We start from the raw sequence: 17217 nt of genomic DNA, 5'->3' as shown, positions 1-17217 counted from the left end.
AAAGGTGTGGCCTTTAAGTATAAAGTTGTGCATCATTCAAGTCTCCTTTTATACATAGGTCGGCTAAAACAGGTTTGAAGGATAGTGAGAACAGATTTGAGACTGAAGAGAAGCAATGACCTTTGCCCTGCCAGATGAGACGCTGACTTGAAATGGAAATGTTCACACATTGAACAGCAAATGTCTATGTGTCTGAGACTTTATTTTCAGTTTTTCCCAAGTGGCTCATGCTATGCAGTCTCTGATTCACAGAATGAGTGTGTCTGTATTTGTGTATGTGAGTGAGTGTGTGTATGTGTGTGTGACTATGACTGTGTGCGTACTTTTGTGTGCCTGTGTGTGTGTATATGTGTGACTATGACTGTGTATTTGCCTCTGTGCATCTTTGTGTGCAAGTATAGGTCTGTGTATGCCTGCGGGTATGAATACCTGTGTGCATGTGTGTGTCAGTGTGTCTGTCTGTGTGTGTAGTGTATGAAAATGTGTCGTGTGTGTGTGTGTGTGTGTATGTGTATCTGAATACTTAGTGGGAAATGGATGTGATATCAATCTGGAGGCAACTGATCTGAGTGAACCATGATGATTCCCCTGCTCATGGGGATTCATTCAAAAGAAAAAAAAACCCAAAAGGCAGAAGTCTTTGATTAACATTAGCAAAAATTATCTTAAAGGGAACTAAATTTAGAATGTCTACCCACTCTCAATCTGTCTTATTGTGTTCAGGTTTTATGTCAATAATTATCACTTCTTATTTTCTGTTAGAATCTCTTAGGAAGCATTGCTCTTAGCAAAGAGTCCCAGGTTTGGTATTGAGTCTTGTATGTTACATGAGAACAGTATCTCAAGCTATTAGCTTCTAGGCTGCTGCTTTTTCTGAACCTTGGAGTAAGTCATAATAAAAGCATGGAATGCTTTATTCCCTTCAGCAAAACTCAGACCTTGTCATAGTGCTGAGGACAAGGAGATGAAGAAAGGAGAGAGGCAGACACTCTCTACCTCAGTTCCTTTGCAGCTCATGTTGAGAGGGCAAAGATTTCCCTGCTGAGGGGTCTCTGGAGATCTAGAACAGTGGTTCTCAACCTTCCTAACGCTCTGACCTTTTAATAACAGTCCCTTGCATTGTGGCGACCCCCAATAATACAATCATTTTGTTGCTACTCCATAACTAACTTTGCTACAGTTATGAATTATAATGTACATATGCAGGATATCTGATATGTGACCCGTGCGTGTGGATGGGTCATTTCACCCCAGAGGGATAGTGACACACAGGTTGAGAAACACTGGTCTAGAAGGTAACCAGGAGCCATGGGCACACGTGGCCCAAGAGGGATCACAAGACATTAAGATCCCCTTCTGAGTAGACATTTCTCTAAGCAAGCCTTACTCAAGGAATATCCTTCCTTCTCCATAGACTGCTGACTAGTCATCCTCTAGAGATGGGAGAGGCTGAGGAGCTCATGCGGATATTTGGGTTCTGAATGTCTATCTGCGCACCAAACTGTTAACAAAGAGTCAGAAACAGCCACCAGGAATGTGGGAGAAGGAAGAACTCAGTTTCACTCTTCCATAAGTTTCTTCTATACTTAGACTTTTTGTATAATTAACTATTAATGTAGTGATTCTGAAGTATGTTATATACAAAAACATTTCTCTTAGGCTATTCTTTTAATATTTCCTTTATATGCAAAGGTCTTCTATGGGAATTTTTTCCTTAATATGGTTTCCACTGTTTAATCTTTTCCTATGGAAGTATATTTATGGTTACGGGGTCGGTCTGTGCTTGTGCCCTGCTGAGAGTAAAATATGTAGTAAAATGCCATCTGGGTTTTGTCAAGCAATGTATTAAAACACAGGATACAGAAAGAAAGGCTTTAAGAAGAAGACATGTGGGATTGTAATTAATGGGAGTTGGTTATACTCCAATAACCATCTAGTCCCTATGGTCTGTGAGGGCCCAGTGCTTTCTGAAGACAGATATTGTTTTACGAGCAATCGTACAACGTCCTTTGTGACACACTTCAGAATCCTTCCTGCGAAAGGCCTCCAGTTTGCCAAAGCTGCTGATAGAAAGCTGGAGCTGAGACCGCACAAACCCACTGGTGAGAACTTCTGAGTCTCCTACCAGTTCCACCCATTTGTGGAGGACAGTAATCCAAGCAACAGGAGCAGCCAAGGTAGAGCTGGAGGATGACAGACACAGCAAACAACACCTCTGTGGCCACACACTCTGCAGAGTGACTTCCTCCATCTAACCATGTGTCTTCCAGAATCTATGAATCTTCCAGATTGAGGGACAAATGACTTCTAACCACTGTTGTCATCCTTCCTAGTCCTGTTTCATTCTCCCTTTCTTTTTTTTTCTATAGCATCCTTTTCACTTTGCTGTTGTTCGTGGGTATTTTTTTGAGATTATAATATAATTACAACACGTCTCCCTTGCCTTTCCTCCCTTCAAGTCCTCCATATACTCCTCCCCATCCCTCTTCAGATTCATGGCTTCTTCTTTCATTAATTGATATTGCATACATATGTGAATATGCATATATTTTCCTAAATACAACTTTCTTTCTCCAAGTGTGAGATAGCAACGTAGTAACAAAGTTAAACACCACTTTGTTTCCAATTCCCTCTATTAAAGATGGAATTTCAGAAAACTGAAAAATCCTCACATACAATTCACTTTCCCTGATTTGAATCTATAACGTGGGCATTCTGACTCTGGGTTCTCTACCACTTTACATTGGATATAAAAAAAATGGTTTTCAGCCAGGTGTGGTGGTGCAGGACTTTAATCCCAGCACTCGGGAGACAGAGGTTGGCAGATCTTTATAAGTCTGACACCAGCTTGTTCTATATAGAGAGTTTCAGGGCACCTGGGGCTACAGAGTAAGACCCTTTCTCAAAAAAAAAAAAATTGTTTTCAGTGATAGTAACTTTGACAACTCAAATTGTACAGAGAGATCTAATGAGAAGTGTCTTTATTAGCAGTTAAAGAAAGTAACCATGCAGTTCATCTTCTCTGCTGTGTGAATGAGAGGTCTTGAAAGTGCTTACTCTTATCTGTTAATGCAAACAGGAAGTTCATGCTGCTGCTATGCGCATGCCTGTGTCATCACACTACAATGCTGACGACTCAGCTGTGTTGGAGATTGCTGAACTGATGCAGCAACCCCCTCCCAAATGTGTATGTTATCCAGAACTGTGAGAAATAAAGAGCCATAAACATAAGATAAAGCATGTTGGTTGTTAAGATTACCATAGTTTTTTGTTCCCAAATACTCTGGCCATGTGTGTGAAAGAGCATAACCAGCTATCTAGCTTGAAGGTTTAATTAGCCGAGTGAAGGCAAACTGTTGATGCTGGACTGGCTACAGGACAATGAGTCAACCCATATGCTTTCTGTCACTAGAACATGAGCTTATAAACAGTCTGTCTATGGGGAGAAACTCACAGATGAATGATACATGCATTTTGGCAGTAGCCCATGATCAAAACTGGCAATAACTGAGAAAATATTGACATTGATAAAACTAGTTGAGCAGTCCAGAAATCCTCCTGGACCAGAGAGATTTTAAATTGAGCCTTTTTGGATGGAAAAAGGGTAACAAATGGAAGCAAAAGTTTTTCAGAATTTGTCCAAAGATTATAGATTGTGTATGTGTGTATGTTGTGTGTGTGTGTTGTGTGTGTTTCTTTACTGCTGTTTATTAATGATTCTGTAAAGGATAATGAGTAGTGAATAGTTATGGACAAAAGAAGGAAAATGTTTTGTTAACCTACAGCACCAAAGTCTATTGATCCCCATTTGGGCATGAGAACTCTGCCTTCTGTCTTGATTTGCTCTGAGTCAGGAGATCTCACCCCTGGTCCAGACCTTCCCAGAGAGCAGTGGGGGGATGAGAAAGGAAACAGTGGTGGCATCACACAGAGCTTGAATTCCTAAGTCATCAGTGCCAGCCCAAAGCTCATTCCACAATTGTTCTGGAGATGAGTGCAAGATGACAGCAGGCCTAGAATAGCCGTGCTGTTCACCTAACTACTTGTATCAAAATCCTGCCAGAGAGATGCTTGTTTATTTCAATTAGACACTTTTGAGGCTTCAGTTATCAGAGTTCTTGTGCTGGGACCATGGCATCTATCTCTTATGATTGAGCTATCACTTGAGAATAGTAATATATATATACTTGTTAATTAAGTGGGAAATTTTCTTCCTTCATTTCAGCAGTCATTTTTGAGCATTTGCTACACGGCAAACTATACAAGTCACAGAGAATGCGAAAACGCATAAGAGCATAAGATATCCTAGGTGGCGCTCTTGATTTAGTAGGAAAGTGACATATGACCAGATAAACTATTACACAATGAAACTCATATTATAAATGGAACAAAATGCTCTGCTAGTCCCCTAAACAGATGGACTTGGCCGGCAGCTTTGAGGAATGGCTTATGTAAGGGCTGTAAGGGCTGAATGGAAACTCGGTCTAAAGATATTTCCTAGCTGAAAAAAAAAATCAATGGAATTGGAAGAGTCAGGCATGTTTATAGAACTGATTGTGCTTGAGTTTCATGAATATACACTCATCTACAAACACATCAGTGTGCTTATCTACAAACTCATCAACATGATACATTGAACATTTAAATCCTTATGCATGTCAATCAAATATAGCCACACAGGCGGTGTCTGGAGAGATGATTCAGTGTTTAAGGATTTACTATTCTTGCCAAGGACTCAGTTCCAGAGGATCTGTCATCTTTTGGCCTCTGAGGGCATCACACATACACATGAAGCACTTATATTCATGCAGGCAAAACACACACACACACACACAGTAAAAAATAAATCTTAAAAAATTATCTAGACAGAACTTTAAAGTCATGAGATAGACTGAGAAGAAAAAAGACAGTTTGCAATTAGCCGGTGACAGGGGAAGGAAACAGTTTTAGATAAGAATTTCAAGGAAGATGGCTCAAGGAGAAACCTAGGTCTGGGTTGGACAACACTGGGTTACTTTCCCTGAAGAGAGCAGGAAGCCAAGAAAGACTTATAAAGATAAAAACCACATGCTTGGATTTATGGCTAAGCGTATAAACTCAGACTGTGGTGGAAAAAAATGAATTGAGTGGGGGAGAAACCAGTAGTATGGAGCTGGTGGCAAGAACAGAAAAATCATTAACCTTGAAAATAATTGGTACTGGTAGCTGTAAAGCAATGTGCTTATGGGAAGAGTTATATTTGTTGAGCACAGGACAGAGAACCCAATGAGAAAAGCTGAACACAAATAAAAATAAAATGTTTTGCTCATGGTCATGACATACCCTTCTTCTTTTACAGCCTAGAGTCTCTGAAGTCTATATTATAAATAAAATTTCAGAGTAAGCAGTAGTTGCCTGCTAAGACTTTATGGCTCCAATTAAGTCAGGAGAAACAACACTTGCAGGCAAACAGGAAGAGATGCCCTTGCTATACTACTAGGAAATGTTCTCACATACCTATATTCACAGCATCCAATCTAAGCTTAATAAATGGTGGCGAACAATTCAGAGATGCTGCCTTGAAAGACAGTCCTGGGTAAAGCAAGAGCAACTGAGATCCAGAGCACAGGAAGAGGGAGGAAGGTAACTGCTCGACTGAGATTAATATGTGGTAACTGTTTAATAAATACTGTTGATGGCTCTCCATACTCCAAGGAGATGCTAATGGTTGGAACATGACCATAGGGACTCAGAGGAATAGCTTTTTAAAATTATTATTACAAAACAATAACAGCAACAATAACAACAACAACAATAACAATAACAACAAGCATGCTTACTGGCAGTGTTTACTTAATTTACCCATAAATCATCTCAGTTTCATCTGAGGAAATGTCTGTGTCATTTAGCCATCTCCCTGGTAGAAACTAAGCTACTAATGCACACAACTCCCAACCTACCCACAACGCATACCATGCTGAAGAACAATGGTACACTGAAGTTAGAGCTGGATATGAATCCTATGAAAGACCATGATATGTGCCTAAAGAAAACTTAATTCCTAGCCCTGCAATCATGATCACTTTGTTCATGGACCACTGGGCAAATACAGGGATTTCAAGAGGGAGGGAGGTTGATTTTCATTTACAGAATGAGTCATATTCCTAACTAAACTATTTAACTTCTCATCTACTGAGATCACCCTCTTCTGAGCAATCACAGGGAACTTGAGTAGTTTCACAACCTTTGTCCAATTGGAAAAAAAATAGTCATATACTTTTTTCCCAAATGTCTTTCACACAAAGTTTCTAATCATGATCGTTCTATGTCCCCAACTATCTGGCCAAACCATTGGCTACAGCCCAAGAATCAGGAATCCATAATCAATCACACATCTGGCCAATTCTCCTTCCAAGAAAATGTATGAGAATGAGCCCCGCCTGAAGTTATGATCTCTGTGAAGATTTCTCTACACCAATGTCCCTCAGGGTGTCTCACTTCTAAATGGCACCTGCATCTGTGAACCACAGCTCCTGAGGCCAAAAGTGCACGCTTGGACACAGAAGATATTTTTTATTACAAGTAGAAATAAGAGGCAATTGGAAAAATTCTTTATGTTATTTATTTGTATCTTTAGGAAGGATCTTCTCAGGCCTGATCATGGGTACACAGCTTCCATTTGATGATGGAGTTAGTGTGTGCATTCACCTTCATGGCTTGCTGAGATATAAACAACATCCAGCTTAGGATAAGCAGCTCAATCAGCTGTCAAATGTTCAGTTTCCTAACAGTCTCAATAGCAAGAGCTGACTCCCAAAGAGAAACAGTTGATTGCACATGACAGCATCACCTTGCTCCAAAATCCTAAGACCCTCTGCTATGATTCACCTATGAGTACCTGTCACAGACTCTAAACACCATCCCTGTCTAGCACTTCAAGTACCATTGACTCTACTGTGTCGCATGGAAGAAGTGGCATAGAAGCCTGTGCATAACCCTGCATCTATTAAAGAGCTTTTACCATATTCCCTGACCCACTTAAATCTAAGACTCTTCCAAGTCATTAGATATATGGACCAGGATAACATAATAAAGTTAGGTGTGTAATGCTTCCCAAATTCAAATATACCACTAAGAATTGTACTTATTAATTTATATATGTATTTATTGATGGTAGAAGACAGGTGCAAAAACTTATCCTTCACCTTAGATCAATGGTTCTCAACCTTCCTAATACTAAGACCCTTAATCCAGATCCTTATGTGTGGTGACCCCAACTATAAACTCTTCTTTGTTGCTACTTTGCTATTTTATAACTGTAATTCTGTTACTGTTATGAATCATTATGTAAATATCGATGTATTTCAATGGTCTTAGGTGACTCCTGTGAAAAGATCATTCAACTTCCAAAGGGGACATGGCCCACTGGTTAAGGAACCTTCCTTAGAGAGAACATCTCTTCATGCCCCACACTATTGAATGCCTAGCAATTTTACCAACACAGAAGATCTTTTGGTTTGGGCTGGACTTATTTCCTATCATCTAGTGGGATGCTTCATTAACAAGTCTAGAGTGGTTGCTACCACATGAGCAGTGTTTATGGTGGAGGAGACAGAAGATCAAGATCCCTACAACTAACTTATGACATGGGACTAGAGGCCCTTGAGGTAGAAGAGTGAGGTGTATTGTACTTCTACAGCCTTGTCAGTAGAAAGCAAATTGCTTCTGCTGATCTTTCTGGACAAGTAAGCAAGCATTTAATTTTAATTGGTGTCTTACCAATTACCTCCACCAACAGTATGCTCATTCAGGGATTGCTTGAGCATCTATTCATGTAAAACTGACTTTTCACTGATGACTCATCCAAAGCAGTGAGGCTAAGTCTAGGTGGACTGAAGGAAATGCCAAAGATCTAAATAGGGTAACTAGGGGACTTCAGAAGTCTGCACTGAGGAGTAATGCAAAGAACTTCCCGTTTTTACCAGTGAAGGAAGCAAAACATGAGGTGCCATTTACAGTTAGCTTAAGCAAATACTAGCACATCAAAGTAATACACCTAATGTTATGACTTATGGGTATGAACTTGGTCCTATTTAAGAGTCAAGAATATTCCTCCAAAGCCAATACCTTTCCAACAATATAGTGTGAGGAATCAGGGCACTCCTTTCATGTCCTTACTTTCAAGCACGTTCATTTATCACAGTTTATGCAATTCTTTCTGGAAGGATACTTTGTGGGAAGAACATTCTTGATTCTGCCCCATCCTAATTCACAGTAAGTTCACAACTTTCTTATACAGGCTCCCACACTATGCATGCCACATGTATTTCATTGAGTCATCTGTACACCTCTTCTCTGTCTTCATTTACAGTACCATGTTTCTAAAGTGCATAAGTTGTCTCTTGCTGCCTACAGACAGCATGGTGGAGAATAGTGTTACCACCATTGCCCTCTCTGTCTCAGTCAGCACCATGTTTGAGGGGATAGTAGACAATATCCCTTGGAATCTTTAGGCAGCCTGTGAATTTTATAATTTCAAGAGCATTGGCTGAAGGAATCTCAGACAAACATTCTACATACTCCCTAATTACTTACATTAAAATGGAACGAGTTCATTCTTATACCAGTGACTTAAAATAAAACCTTCTCACATTGAAACTGATGACTTTTGTTCATCAGTGAACTGCCACTGTGTTCATTACACACTTTGATGCCACAGTTAGTATCCACCACGAAAGTAACCAAGTCAGTTTGTCAACAGCAGCAGGCAGCATGGAGTGCTGCTCTGTTTTCAACATATGTATGATCCACCCTGAAAGCACCCAGACTGAGGTACTGGAGCTCTTTGTCTCTGAATTTTAGAGCTGTTTCTATCACACTTCCAGGATTCTATGACATATCTTTGGAAACTTTCAGGCCAAAAGCACTTGAAGCTTCTTGTCTTCAAGAAACTCTAAGGGGTTCTCATTTCTTCTCTTATTACCATCTCTAGAAGGTTAGAGTCCATGATGGTGGGGCATGGAGCAGGAAGTAGATGCAGAAAGCAGAAGCTGTGGAGCTCATCTCCTGACTTCTAAGAATATATATCCCAATTATACATCTTGAGGCTGACAAAATAAAAGAGTTTTAGGGATCCATTGGACCTACTGCAAGTGGGCCTTTGGTGGAGATTCCATTGGCCAATTGTCCTGTGTCACTCCTACTTTAACTAGAGGGCCACACTGCTGTTTGCAGCCACCTAAAATCAGTGTTGATTCAAAGCCAGTGTCTAGTAGGTCCTTCACAATCAGTGAAAAGCCATAAATCCTTCTGGGAAATGACTGGGAAAAAATTAGCAGCAAAGTCTTGAAGAATTGCAGCAAGATAAAGTCCCCTTTATCTCAGGGCCTTTGCATCTGTAAATTGGTTCCAGGCTAAAATTTGTTTGAAGGACCATGTTCTCTGTTGGTATAATTCATTATAGTATTTCATTAACTTCTTCTGGGATTGTTCTGCCTATAGATCAAATGGCCCCATAAAGTTTTAAGGAATGATTGATTGATTAATGTTCAAAAAGAAAAACAAAACAAACAAACAAAAAACCAAACCAAACCAAAACAGGTCTTACTATGTAGCTATGGCAGCCCTGAAACTCAGTTTGATGTAGAGCAAGTTGGTTTAGAACTCACAGAGCTCTGCCTTCTGCCTACACCTCCTCTTCAGTGCTAGAATTAAATGCATGCACCACTATGCCAGCTAAGGAAATATATTTCTGTTCATAGCATGATAGTTCGGAATTTAAATTGGTTTCTTTTATTCACAAATTCAGGCTCTTGCATAGAAAACCACATTTCACATGTTTGTCTTCAACACTGTACTGAGTGTGAGAAGCTGAATTAAATTTGGAAGCTTCAGAGATCTCACTTTATGGCATCAACATACTGTAGTCACATTATTTTTAGGCCTTTCTATGTTATCTTGTGCACAGAGTTGTTTTGGGAATCTATGTGAGAAGTTAGTTATTAGTGACATGGAACTGGAGTTGAGCCAAGCAACGATTATGAAATTGGAGGCAAGATGATCAACAGTCTCATGAGTTGGGAGTGGAAGTGGCTCATTTCTGTGACCCTAGTACTGGGGAGTCAAGGTCAAAAGAATTAGTTCAAGATCTGGGCATGGAAGTGCACGCCTTTAATCCCAGCACTAAGGAGGCAGAGGCAGGCAGAACTCTGAGTTCCAGACCAGGTTTAAATACCAAGTTCCAAGACTCTGCCAGGGATACACACACACACACACACACACACACACACACACAGAGAGAGAGAGAGAGAGAGAGAGAGAGAGAGAGAGAGAGAGAGAGAGAGAGAGAGAGAGAGAGTTAGTTAGTTCAAGGCCATCTGAGACCACACTGAGATACACAAGACAAACGAGAAAAACAACATTCAGCTCCAAGGAGATGCTCTGCACCAAGTATTACATTACATTAAACTAGTAATTTCCAGCTTTACTTCTTTCTGAATGTAGATACAAGTCAAGCTGGCTTTGGAATGACCCGGAACGTACCTTAAAATAACAAAGCCTGACTGTTTCTTTGAAAGTAGCATGTCATGCTGAGGCCTTGTTTTTTCAGAACTAAGAGTCAGAGAAACTTTTGTAAGATCCTGTAGCAGTAAATTGTAGATGTGCAGTTACCATTGTATTTAGAAGGTAAGCTGGCCAAAGAAAAGATGGACTAAAAAGATATTAAAGTCAAAAACAGTAGGCTATACCACCTCTCTCTCTCTCTCTCTCTCTCTCTCTCTCTCTCTCTCACACACACACACACACACACACACACACACACTTAAGATTTTGACAGGCAAACGCATGGAATTAAGAAAGAAATGCCAATCAAGCTAACAATTTGAAAGCAGAATTGTGTTTGTGTGCTTGATTCTCTCAGCAACAAGACGGGCAGTACAAATAGGAAATACCTGGACTGTCCACAAGGTTTAGTTCCTAGGGTGATATCTCAACAAACTCCCACCTTTCACCTATTGGAAATTTAAATGATGGCTTGATTTCTGGAGATGTGAAGTCCAGAATCTGTACTGCTGTGGATGTTTAGTTGTTTGTTGATGCCTCAAACTAGTGTTGTATACTGCTGAGCACTACGTAGTTGCTAGTACCGTATGCTGATGGTATATTTAATTACAGGACTGTATTTTATCATAATGAGTTATATTTCCAAGTTTTATTCAATTTTTGGGTGAGAATCAGTTTAGACCTGGTTATCATGAGGAACAGATTGCTGAGGGTGAAATTTACGTGACTTGTGATAAGAGGTTGATTCCTGTGTAAAATAATCTCACCCTTGTCCTAGGCCGGAAAACAAAGATACAGTATGTGAAGACTTTGCTAACTAGTGTCCCTTCCTGAATCAAAAGTATATGTGTGGGGGTGGGGGGGGAGAGGAGATAAATATAGCCAAGTTCAAGGACTGTAGGTTGAAGTGAATGGGAGAAGGTAAATGAAAATAGACCACACAGAAGATAAAGTAAAAGAAAAGAAGCAAAAGGAAGGAAATATACTCAAGAAAGCAATTATCATTGTCAGAGTGAAGGTGACACCATAGGAAAAAAACAGAAAAATTTCCTGTTTTTATAATATTGAGGTAACATACAATTGTCATAAAGAAAAAGGCCTCTAAAAATATAGTACGTCTAGAAAAAATAAGGGTTTTCCATTGTAAAAGTCAGTTTTGAGTAAGTCAGCAGCTGGGATTCACTCACTGATTTCTTTTTTTTTTTTTTAAATTCAATTATAAGCTTCACATAATGTGTTCTGATCATGTCTGCCTCCCAAAACCTTCTCAGATCTACCCTTTCATTCCCTACCCATATAATTTGTGTCTTCAAAAAAAAAAATCAAGACCAGTTTGTGCTGCCCAATTATCATTGGATGTGTGGTCTTCCATGGAAGTGTGGTTGACTTTACACTCTTAGACAAAACTATTTCCCCCGTTCTTAGCAGCTAAAAGTTGCCATTAGTTCCATGGCTAGTGGTAGAGTTCTGTGGCCAGTCTCCTTCTCTGTTCTGGGATTTGGTCTGTCTCAGACTTGCTCAGGTTTAAGACACAGTCACAACCACTGCAAGTTCATATATGTTCCTCTGTGTGCAGAAGACTCTCTTTCCTTGGAGTCATGCACTACCTCTGCTTTTACATGCTTTCTTCTCTTCTTTCTCAGTGTTCCCTGTTGCCTTGGAAAGGGGTTTATTATGTATGTTTATGTATATGTGTATAGTATGTGAATGAATATATACATATACATATACATATACATATACATATACATATACATATACATATACATATACATATACATATATATGTTCCAAACTCCCTTCCAAGGGATTCTCTCTCTCTCTCTCTCTCTCTCTCTCTCTCTCTCTCTCTCTCTCTCTTTCTCTCTCTCTCTCCTTTAGGACCAGTTGTGGGTCACTGTGTTAGTCACCATCTACTGCAAATGGAAACTTCCAGGATAAGGGTTAAGAGATGCATTGAACTATGGGTATAATGATAAGGAGTCAGTTTAAAACTATGTCTATTTAGTAGCCTAACAATGGTGAGTTCTCCCGAGGATCTATCACACACAAGTCTCATTTGGTGATGCAGGGCTTAAATCCAATAAGAAAATTGTTGGTTGCTCCCATGATGGAGCACCAGTAAGCATGTCTCTCTAGGGCAGTAATTACTGTATCTCAAAGGATTCATAGCTGAATATGACTGATAATTAATTTTCATCATATGAAAGCTAGCCAGTAAGGATGAAGTTTCAAGGTCGTACCGGCTTGATTTTGCCATGTTCTACGACTCAAATTTGTGGGTTCTTTAGTAATAGGATCTTACCATCATGTTTTAGATGGTAACCAACAGCAGTAGACTTTAACATTTTGGTTGTCTATGGAACTTCACAGGTCCACAATTGCAAAAGAAATAAAGCATTGCTGGCATTTTTTTTTAAATTAGGTTGCCTCTAGTGTTTAGTAGAAGCATTGATGCCCATTTATAGGGTAACTCTACCTTAACTTTTTTATGAAGATATATTTGTAAACTATAGTAGTAGATTTTCATACAATATATCATAGATCATATAATTAAGATACACAAGATTTGCAGATTTTAATATCATACCAAGGCTATGCTATACGGAAATATTCAAATGTGATTCCATATAAACTAATTTCAATGGATCAGTTTCCAAACACAATATAGGATCAACAGAGCTTGGGGCACTGTGCAAGTACCCATTCTAGAGTTGTGCTCGAGATATGAGTTCAGATTACACTAAGTGCTGACAAAGGTCTTTGATAGCATGGCAGACACATAGACTTGCTATTAAACATAAAATTTGGAGGGCTGAAGAGATGACTCAGAGGTTAAGAACACTGACTGCTCTTCCAAAGGTCCTGAGTTCAATTCTCAGCAACCACATGGTGTCTCACAACCATCTGCAATGAGATCCGATGCCCTCTTCTGGTGTGTCTGAAGACACAGCTATAGTGTACTCATATGCATAAAATAAATAAGTAAATCTTTTTAAAAAACACAAAATTCGCATGAAGTATTTCTGAAAATTATTGTTAGGGAAGAGAATTAACCATAATTCAATGGTCAGTAAAAGACTTAGCAGAAATGTGAACTTGGGCAAACTTAAAGGTATTATTGTGGCTGAAGCTTTACTCATTGATGAGAACATGGTGACAGTAAACCCTGGGGGTTCAGGCCAGTTGGAGCTTGTTCTATCACTGAGGCCCCCACAGGAAACAGGCAATGCAAGTGACCATCTTTGACCCACTTTCACTATGACTAAGGTCTTTTCCAAGTACAACACAGTCAATTCCTTCATGGAACATGCAAGGAGAAAACCAGACACTCAGAGGATCAGTAGGACTATGACAATGATCAAGATAAACATTTTTCTCATTCTCCACAATTAAGGTCTAACCAGGGAGAGCATGTTTTATGTTTGAAGAACATGTCCTATGAAGCATTCACCCTGGGCCGCTGCGGCTGAAAACTGGAATGTGCACTGCATTGCAAACAATGAAATGTAGATAGGAAGAAAGCAAACCAAATAAAAGGTTTCTGAAATAGTCTTAGAATTGAAAGGAAGCCAACCATGAGCAGAGAGAGGAGGAACAACATCTGAGAGGACTGAGGCTGGAGAGCAGTAGTGTTTTCAGTAGTAGTGCCTCAGTCCCTAGAGCCACCCAGAAGCGTAAACTTTAGCTTATAAAAGGAGCTGTGTGTGTGTGTGGGGGGGGTGTCAACGACTGGAATGTAAATAAATAAAATAAAATTTAAAAAAGTGTCTCCTGACCTCACTTCCCAGACTGATGTCCCCAATAAATTCCTATGTGAACTCAAACTAGTGGATCTCAATAATTATTTCATGCATAGCCATTAAAGGTTTTGAAGCAGTGATATGAAGTAACGGGGTATTCATTCATTTTGATATCATGTTAGCTTCTCTATATAAGATATTTTAGAGGGGCATCTGTCCAAGCAGTGGCAGAGCAAACCACAGAGGATAGTGACATAGCTAGGGTGGCCTACATCTATTGATGTAGATTTATACCTAGTGAGGTCAGCCAGTGATAAAAAGTAGTCCGCACTTCTGGAGAGGAGCAGCTGATTAAGTATATTCAAAAGGTAAAATAACAATTGATAGAGCATTTAAGATAAATAATTTTAAATATATTTTCTGAAGCTTCTATGAGATAAAGGTTGATTTTGTAAAATTATTCACTTATATTCACATTAACTTCATTCAACTACACTTTTTAAGCATGCAAATTATCTCAGACATGATTATTTCAACTCACAGCGGCTTTTGGAAAACTTAAAAATAGTAGCACTGGAACCAGTGTTAGTTCAACACCAGAAATATGGGTCCACAGGAAATAACCTTAAGGAGTCCCTAACTTGGAGCTGCAAGAGGAGGAACTGTGAAAGTATGTTCTTTCTACTTTACAAATTTCTTTGGGGATTAAAACAGGAAGCAGGAGATGAATGACATGCCCCAGACAGCTCATGCTAAAAATAAAACGTGTCTCCTTAAAATGAAATTTTTAAAAAGGTCAGGAATTTAAACTTTGGTCTCATTAATATTCAGATATCACCAAAAGCAGTTAGTCATCCTGAGGACTGATGGATGGCTGACTTCATTTAGGGACCATTTCATCTCCAACGAGCAAGAGTGCCAAACATAAAATAAAATAAAATATTGAAAAATACCCCTAATATCTGACTACAAAAATGGAAATTTTAATTTCTAAATAAAAAGCAGTAGTGATAACTTGGCTCTCTGGTTAGTTCTTAAGTGAGAATCAGGAAACCTGTTGTTTCCAAGTTGATTCTAAGTGCCGGATGGGTGCCTTCAAGGGAACGAGTTCAGATCGGAAATGTCAAAGTAAACATTAGGGAGCTCAGCTGTGGTGAACGGCAACCCATATAATCCCTAGGTGGCCTTCTTGCTAACATGCCTGCTCTGTTCATGTGTCACTGTGCCAGCACAAGAATGCCTGACAGCAGAGGCTGTATGATATAATAATTATCATCTCGGTTGCTTAGTGCCTCTTTCATACAATATGTTCGTATGTGGAAAAGAAAAGTCTTCAGACTTCATATCCATTTCTTCAGATCAGTCATATGGCTTGCCTCCAAGTTTCCCTATTCTTTATTGTCAGGTATTTTTTTTCCAGACCACTAAAATTAGTGGAAAGAATACTTACTTGTATACATTCTTATTTGGAGTACTTCTTCCACTCAAAGATAAACACACAGTTTACAGTGATGTGATCATTGAAAAGATAACTCTCACTGCTCACTGCTGAATTTTACGGCCATCCATCCATGGGACCGTGAGACCATGGCACCATGGTGCAGCAGTCTTTAGAAATCTTTAAGTATACATTGAACCAACATATTGATAAATTAACATTCCCCCTTTTTATCTTTTACCAGCTCCTTGGTATTCCTGTCCTTGTTGATAGAAGTATAATCTAAGGACTTGGGGACCCATGCAACAATCGTGGATGATAATCTAGTTCTGGGACATTCATACAGCTACTTGTGTCTTTCAGTCATGTTCCGTCATTACTCCAGACATTCATACCAATGTCATAATTGATTCCATATAATCTTATGATTCAGTGAGTTTGACAAAACTCAATGTTTAAGAAGCAACTCTTGCCAAGTGTCTGTCACTTCCCTTGTTTGCAAGATTTAATCTTCTTTTCATGTTACTTAGACATTAGTGATTTCTCCTCTCCTATTCCTTTATTACTGACAATAAAGATGGCAATTTTCTAGACGTTTGTTAGGTAATTGGATTATTCTCAATGGCAATAACACAGATTATAAAATAAAATTTATAATAAAATTTTATATTACATGTGTGTGTATACATATATATTAAAATTTCCAAAGACATTTGGAAAATATAGCATGAATAAAAAATCTATACCTGCTCCAAAAGCCATTGCAGGTGTGGCTGCTGTGTCACATGTGTGTCTGTAGGTGGCAGAGAGGAGAGAGGCTATGTCTATGCTCAGTGTTCAAACCTATGAACATCTGAATAATTAATAGCTTAACAGTTCCTGAAAAAAAGGAGCCAGACATGACAACCAGTCCAACTGGGCTCCCAGGACAGGGATCAAGTCAGAGCTAAAGAACTCTCCCTGCTGCCGAGAGTGGTGGCGCACGTCTTTAATCCCAGCACTTGGGAGACAGAGGCAGGTGGATTTCTGAGTTCGAGGCCAGTCTGGTCTACAGAGTGAGTTTCAGGATAGCCAGGGCTACACAGAGAAACCCTTTCTTGAAAAAAACAAAAAGAAAAAAAAGAAAAGGAAAGAAAAGAAAAGAAAAAAAGAAAAGAACCCTCCCTGGGTATGAGAGCAGGAGAACTGACCTACCCTATCCAACTGCAGTACTCCAGAGAGCAGGCCTGCACATAGTAGGAGTTGCCAGTGAGCCAGCATGAGGATATGAGGATGAGAGAGGTGGCCCGACCACTCCTTTCATCTCCCACGTGGTGGCCTGGACAAAGGAGAGATACCCTCTACCCCTAGTCCCTCATTCCCTGCAGCAGGCAGGAGATTTGGCCCTGGGGTCATAAGAACAGGCAGGTCCTGCCCCACACCAGCTGCTGCAGTATGCTGGAAAGCAGGCCCTGCACACACACAAAAAAATGTCACATGGTTATATAGTGAGAT

At 39.5% G+C, this 17217-nt stretch overlaps 1 non-coding gene across 1 annotated transcript; it reads left to right on the top strand.

The window, feature by feature from the left end:
- Positions 1-16468: 16468 nt before the first annotated feature.
- LOC114612466 lies at positions 16469-16600 on the top strand. Its single transcript, XR_003710026.1, has one exon. It is a non-coding gene; the product is annotated as a small nucleolar RNA SNORA17 (small nucleolar RNA).
- Positions 16601-17217: the final 617 nt, after the last annotated feature.

Source organism: Grammomys surdaster, unplaced genomic scaffold (assembly GCF_004785775.1).
Source record: "Grammomys surdaster isolate TR1022 unplaced genomic scaffold, NIH_TR_1.0 126158, whole genome shotgun sequence".
NCBI classification, from domain to species: Eukaryota; Metazoa; Chordata; class Mammalia; order Rodentia; family Muridae; genus Grammomys; species Grammomys surdaster.
This window is presented reverse-complemented; position numbering and strand designations above follow the sequence as displayed.